Source organism: Megascapheus bottae, chromosome X, assembly GCF_031878675.1.
Source record: "Megascapheus bottae isolate mThoBot1 chromosome X, mThoBot2.hap1, whole genome shotgun sequence".
NCBI lineage: Eukaryota > Metazoa > Chordata > Mammalia > Rodentia > Geomyidae > Megascapheus > Megascapheus bottae.
In genome coordinates, this window is record NC_143547.1 from 95546217 (window position 1) to 95554000 (window position 7784).

The 7784-nt window shown below is 37.2% G+C and overlaps 1 non-coding gene across 1 annotated transcript; it reads right to left on the reverse strand.

The window, feature by feature from the left end:
• Window positions 1-7183: 7183 nt before the first annotated feature.
• LOC150041613 (U6atac minor spliceosomal RNA) lies at window positions 7184-7306 on the reverse strand. The gene has a single exon (XR_016533971.1). It is a non-coding gene; the product is annotated as a U6atac minor spliceosomal RNA (small nuclear RNA).
• Window positions 7307-7784: the final 478 nt, after the last annotated feature.

Sequence of the window (7784 nt, forward strand, 5' to 3'; positions counted from 1 at the left end):
GAGGAGATATGTAAGGTTGGGAGAGGTGGAAGGGAATGATGAATGGGATGGCATTGATTAACATGCATTGTCGTTGCAAATTGACAAACTGTTGAAATCCTTTTGTACAAATACTTAGGGACTAAAAAAATTAAAATGTCTGTGCTTTCTTGTCTTTTCTCATAAACTATAGAGTATATCCATGAATTTCTTTCAAGAACTAATGCTAAGAGTAAACTTAGTACTGAATTTCCATTGTGACTTTCATGTCCTCTAAAGTATGAATAAAAGTACTTAATCTTGTGTTTGTAATTGGGTTTTTGTAAGGATGTTACATAGGTAATTTCATGAATGCTTCAACTGAATAGTATTTTAAATTCAGTCTCTAAGGTAGAAGGATCTCTTCCCTACTCAAGAACACATATCCCACAAATGGACTATAGCTGCAAATTTTACATCCATGAAAATCTTTCCATAGACACAACTCCCTCAGGCTTCGTCCTCTGCTAGGCACATTGGTGTAGAAGCCACTTAGCCCCAATTCAGATGTCCCAAGCCTTTCTGATATAAAGGGTTATAGTCTATTCCTTTATATCTCTTCTTATTTCTAAAATGTATCTCTTTGGATGACAAAGAAGAGATAACATTAAAATGAATTCCTAGCCGAGCATGGTGGCTCAAGCCTGTAATCCTAGTTACTCAGGAGCTTGAGATCTGAGGATCAAGGGTCAAAGCCTACCTGGACATAAACGGACCTGAGACTCTTATATCCACTTAACCTCTAGAAAACGGGAAGTGAGGCTTGGCTCAAGGGTAGGTCAGTAGCCTTGAGCTTAAGAGCTCAGGGACACCACCCAGGCCCAGGGTAGGTTGGTAGGTAGCCTTGAGGTGAAGAGCTCAGGGACATGTCTCAGGCCAAGTTCAAGCCCAATGACCCCCACAAACAAATGAATCCCAATCTATTTGTATTCAGTTGTCACATAAAATGTATTGAGGGGCAGAGAGCATGGCCTAGTGGTAGAGTGCTTCTCTATCATGCATGAAGCCCTGGGTTCGATTCCTCGGTACTACATACATAGAAAAAAGCCGAAAGTGGTGCTGAGGCTCAAGTGGTAGAGCTCTAGCTTTGAGAAAGTCCAAGGACAGGGCTCAGGCCCTGAACTCAAGCCCAGGACTGGCAAAAAATATATAGAAGTAAATAAGAGAATAATATACTTTATTGTATTTGTTTATGTTCTTCTACATTAAAAATCACTGATAGGGCCAGGAGTGTAGCCTAGTGGTAGAATGCTTACCTAGCATGCATGTTGATCCAGGTTGGATTTCTTGGTACCACATATATAGAAAAAGCCAGAAGTGGTGCTGTGGTTCCAGTGGTTGAGCTCTAGCCTTGAGAAACCCAAGGACAGTGTGCAGGCTCTGAGTTAAAAAAAAAAAAGTATTGAGTGAGCTGGGTGCCAGTGTTCCATGCCTGTAATCCCACCTACTCAGGAGGCTGAAATCTGAGAAGTATGATTTGAAGCCAGTCTGAGCAGGAAAATACATGGAACTGTCATTTCCAGTTAAGTAACAAAAAAAAGCCAGAAATGAAGAAATAAAGCTGTGGCTCAAGTGTTAGAGCTCTAGCATTGAAAAAAAAAATTAAGCTCTCAGGGACAGAGTCCCAGGACTAGTCCACACAAAAAAGTATTTAGTGATTTTGAGTAAAATCAGTATACTAAAATAAATTATGGCTGAATACAATATGTACTGTCAAGAACTTATTTAATTATATTTGACAATTTGCTTCAAGGACCTTAAACACGCGTTTAACACAGTTTCAGAAGGAATTTATAACAAGGTAGTCATTGATCAAAATATAGTCAAATTAATTTATAGTAGAATTGTTTATAATTAGTTTAGCAAAGACAAAACAGTAAAAGAGACAAATGTCCAATAATATGGGTACAGTTCAAAGACTTAGAACCATGAACTGTTTTCAACCAAACTAAACAACCTAAAAATATGTTCACAATAATAGCTTAAGTGTTAAAATCAATGTACAGAAATAATGCATATGATGTTTTAAAAACCTCAATATCAGGGGTAAAGACTTGAAGGAAATGTATCATATGAAATGAATATTTATAGTTTAACAGATTTATGTCTTTTATTCTTTTTTATGATTCTTTTTTTCATATATTTTTATTATAATTAGTAGAAGGGTTACATGATATTTGCCAGATAGGAGGTGCATTAATTCACATACATTGATACCCTTTCACATGTCTTGATCCCCATTTCCCTCCCCCCCGACACCCCTCGTTTTGTTTTCCCCCCTTCCCTATCCAATTTCAAATAACCAAATACAAATATATCCAATTTTTTTTATTCATTATACTTTATCTACTTCAGGCTTACTCTAGTTGTCATACATGGAGGTCAAGTTTTCTTTCTTTTTGCCTCTCCTGGGGCTTCATGTCAGGGCCTGGGCACTGCCCCTTAGCTGCTTCTGCTCAACGCTAGTGTTCTACCACTTAAGCCACAGCCAGTACCACTTTTGTACTTTTCTGACTATTTTATTGGAGATAAGAGACTCATGAACTTTCTTGCCTGGGTTGGTTTTGAACCTCAGATCTCAGCCTCCCATTAGCTAAGATTACAAGGGTGAGCACTGGTGCCTGGCTAGAGGCAGAATTTTGTGGTAGCAAAGTGTTCAGGGTTCCTAGTCAGACAATATTTTTACCTGCAAGTAGCCAGACAAACATTTGACTAGAAGCATGGGTGAAGAGGTAGAATTCCAGCCATGAGACAAAAAAAAGTTTAAAAAACCTGAGCTCAAGCACTAATACTAGCATTAAAAATGAAAGAAAATAAAATTATATCACTACAGAAGCATTGATGAAACTGGAAGTCACCATACTAAATGAAATAAACCAAGTTAAATTTTTTCCCATTTCTGTAAGCTAGATTTAAATATCTCTATCTAGGGGCCGGGAGTTTGGCCTAGTGGTTAAAGTGCTTGCCTAGCATGCATGAAGACCCGGGTTCGATTCCTCGGTACCACATACATAGAAAAAAGCCGGAAGTGGTGTTGAGGCTCAAGTGGTAGAGCTCTAGCCTTGAGAAAGTCCAAGGACAGTGCTCAGGCCCTGAGATCAAGCCCAGGACTGGCAAAAAAAAAAGATCTCTGTCTAAATTGTGTGTACACACACACATAATGTATATACTTGTATATACATGCATAGCATTCGATGCACATATATATGTATATAGTATATATGTATGTGTGCACACGTCAATTAGATATCTTTAAGTCTAGCTTACAAAAATGGAAAAAGATGTGTTATGCACATATATAAATATATATTGATATACACATATACATATTTATATATATATATATACATGATTGAAATTGGGTATGGGGATGAGGAAAAGGGGAGAGAAGGAAAGAGAATGATGGAGAAGAAATAACATTGAAGTATTTTGTGTCTATGTATGGAAACCATATAAGACAACTCACTCAAAGCTGTTAAACAATAGGGAAGTATAGGAGCTGACTCAGTCTGAGTTATAATGTACGCGTTGTGAAATACCGTGGTGGATTCTTTTTCTTTTTGTCAACTTGTAGCTTGAAATGAAGGCCTGGGCACTATCTCTGAGCTCTTTTGCTTAAGGCTCGCACTCTACCACTTTGAGCCACAGCTCCACTTTCAGTTTTCTGGTAGTTAATTAGAAATAAGAGTCTCACAGACTTTTCTAATTGGGCTAACTATGAACTGGTATTTTCAGATCTCAGACTCCCGAGTAGCTAGGATTGTAGGCGTGAGTAATCGGCACACAGCTTGGTAGAATTTCTTTATAAAATCAATATATATATTAGAATTTTTAAAGTGCATAGCAAGTAAAAATGGACTATGGTGTAGGTGATATCAATGTGAGGGGAGGGCCAATTGAGATAGTGAATGGGGATAGATATTGTTGAAGTACTTTGTATGCATATATGAAAACAGAATATGTGTCAAAATTGTTTTTATAGAGAAGAGAGCAAATGAGGGAAAGAGATAGAAGGGATGAATTTCATTAGAGTACATTGTATACACATATGCATATGTTACAAGGAAACTTCCCTTGTACAACTTATATATACTGATAACATTTTTTAATTTAACTAAAACAAATGATCATTTTCCAATCATCATTCAAAAGAATAGAAGGATGTGAACAGATACCCTTTTCATTATTGGTGATAATTAAATCCAGGCAGTCTCTTTGAAGAAAAATTTGGTAATTTTGTCATAAGTGCATATGCATGTGATTGAGTAATTCCAGTAATAACATTTATCTATGAGTCCACATGCATTTGAACAATAACACTTTCAACATTAGTTGTAATAAGAGAAAAGTTGCAAATCTCCTTGGGACTGTTTACATGAATTATGGAATATCTGCATATTTGAATATCATGTAGTCATTACAAATAAAGTGTGTGCTGATGAACATTTGTAATCCTAATCCTTGACAGGCTGAGGCAAGAAGATGACAAGTTTGAGGCCATCTCACACAGGGAGGCCCTGGCCCCAAATCACAATAAGAGAAACGTATTCATATTGAAATGGGATGGTTGCCAAAACACATTTGTTAAATGATTAAAAGAAGGTTCACGACAGGGTATACAGTATGCAATCATGTATATAAAACAGACATCTTTATATATGAAGAGAATAGCTTTTGAAAGACACAGGAAATAATTGCAGTGATTAGTCCCACAAAGTGTGTCTTGGGGGCCAGGATGGTAGAAAACAGCAATTTATTCTTCAATGTGATCTTTGGTACTTTGCCTTGCTTCCCAGGGGCAGATACTACTAAAAAGATCAAATAAGAAGGAAGGCCAAAGTTTTGAACCCTGCATGATGCCCTGATTGTTTCAGAGTTTAGAATTCTCATGTAAACATCCAGAAAACAGAATACATGAATATTTTAGGGAAGGGAAAAAGAATACAAAATTGTTCCAGCTAAGTTTCCCAATTTATCCAAATTCTAACATAGAAAAAATGATATGCTCCTAATTTTGAAAATAATCAGGCTAAATTTCAGACCTCATTGCTGCACAGCTGAAGCTGAAACCTGCCAAGTGTCCAAAGTAGGCTAAATCTATAATTATGGAGAAGGAAAGTGTAATGAACAGGTAGAAACTGGATAAACTCTGCATGTACTTTCTTGTCTAATCTTCCTGGCAAATGTGTGACACCAAAGTTATCTCTGTATTATAAATGAAAGAACAAACTCATAGGGAGGAATCAATTTGCCCAGGTTGATACAGCTGAGTCTCAGAAAGGAAAGAGATAAGAGTCTACCTTTCCTGTTATTTCTCAGAGGTCTACTAATTAAAAAAGAAGACTTGCTACCTTTCTTCACAGCTCTGAAAGTGTCTAATGAAATCCAGCAATGAAGAGCCCTAGAGATCATCAAATAAATTCTTTTTTCCATCAAATAAATTCTTGTGCTCACTGATCTTCCCCACCTTGTAGGCTGTGAACTTTATTAAGAGATGTTACCTCATCTCTGTACATCCCCAATTCTTCACTCATGAAGTGGGAACCAAGTATGAAACAGGGCCATTAGGAAGAGTCAAAATTAATTCTATAAATTTTCTGGCACATTACAGATACTCAATAAGTGGTAGTCTCTAGCATTATCACTATAATAAACTAAAAGAAAAATTTGCATGTGAAATACTGGGATTCAGATCCAGATGACAGAAAATTCTAGAAGCAGCATAGTGATTGATTTAAGAATGTGAATCTTGAAGGCACATTGGTCTTTGAATCCTGGCTCTGTGACTTTTTAATTTTGTTATTCCCAACAAATGAGTCAACCCCTTGAGGAGGAGGATTTGCAGGCATTATCTGATACTTTGTAAAAATTCAATGAAATATGCTATGTATTCTTTTTTAAAATTCATGCACTTTTCTTTATTTAATTGTAGCTCTTTGGGGGATTTTATCAGAATTTATTAATTCTGCTTTTGGATACTCAAATACAGATACTCACAATAAAGGGCAAGAGCCTATCAATAATCACTTCTACTCTCAAAAAGTCTCTTAGATGTTCCCTAAATTCTACCTCCTCCATGATACTTTTCCCCAATCTATTTTAAGGGAGACTTAATTGTTTTTACTCCCATAGCACCCTGTTGTAGTCCTGTCACAGAATATTTGAGAGCCCAAGGGCTTTAGTTAGGCTGACTATGTAATTTATTGCTGAAAGCAAGGCACTTTTGAGGGTGAAAGAGGATGCCATTAATCATTTAACTAAAGCAAGAATAAACTAGGACTGTCCTGCAGAAAGCAAGACATGTAATTCTATCCTTAGTGGAATGAGGGGCTGTGGTTCTGATAAAAACCCAGCTTGACCAGGTATTAGCTGTGCACTCCAACAATGCCTACATATTTAGCAACTGAAGAAATTTATATTATGCACTTGTATTATGTAATAATCTGTGAGATGACCATGCTTAAATTACTCCCCAGTACCTCATTTACACCATGCCCAGAGAATATTGTGTGTTCGCAGCACAGCTGATCAAGTGCTACCTGCTAACAACTACAAGGAAGGCAAACAGTATAACAGCACACACCACCAGAAGCAGGAGTCAATGTACTCCAGGATGCCAACCCACAATATGGTTTGGAGATACAAAGGATTACATGACTACATAAGAAATAGATGAAGCAAATCTATACTTACATAGAGAAGAGGCAGAGCAAGGTCAGCCGAGGTTGAAGCAACCTAAGTGTAGGGAGATGAGTGCACCTACCTCTCCCATGCTGCACACAAAAGACCCCGTGTGTTTCCCACCAGGAACACATATAATGGGATCATTGGGAAGTTACCATCTGATGGAGCGTCCATGTAGTCTGAAACAAGGGAAGATACCCCCACAAACATATCCAAACACTAAGCCCAAAACAAGATGTGTGAGGGCTCCTTATCATTGGGTCAGGAAGTAATATAGGAGGTTGAGATGTGAGAATCACAGTACAAAGCTAGTCTAGGGGCAGTCTGTGAGACACTTATCTCCAATTGAGTACCATAATGCTAAAAGTAGAGATTTGCATCAATTACTAGAGCACTAATCTTGAGTGAAAAAAGCTCAGGCAAGTCTTTCCATTTCCTTACAAATGGAGTGATGTCATTTGTTCTAATGGCAGAATAGAAAAAAAAATGATGCTTAGATGTCATGAAGTAGGTGGCAATGCCTTAACCCTATGCATGTTCTCAGGCCCAAGGGCCTATTCCGTCCTTGTCAAGAGGAGTGCTAACCTCACCTTTCAAAATTATATTAAGTGAACTAAGCCAGACCCAAAGGAACATAGGCTCCATGGTTTCCCTCATTTACAATAATTAATACAAACCTTTGACTCTCCTAGCAGAGAATTACAGTAGCTCAAAAGCTATGTACATAAGGTCAAATAGGATGAGACTAAACGAAATAAACACTAGGATATGGAAACAAGAGCTTTATCTTTGTGATTGTTGTTCTTCTTTTTTTGTTCTTAATGTACTATGTGAAGTTATTTCTTCTTTTATTCCCCTTATGGCTAATCTCATATGGTTACTGTGTCTGACTTTATTACCTGGTATATTGTATATATGTTTAATTATTTTTTTTGAAATAGGGAAGGGAAGGGGAAAACAAGATGATTGGGAGGGGGTAGTGGGAGGGAAATTGGGACAAAAACATGAGAAGGTTTTACAATGTTCAAGAAATAACGCACCCACTACCTGACAAATATAACTGTAATCCCTCTATACATTAC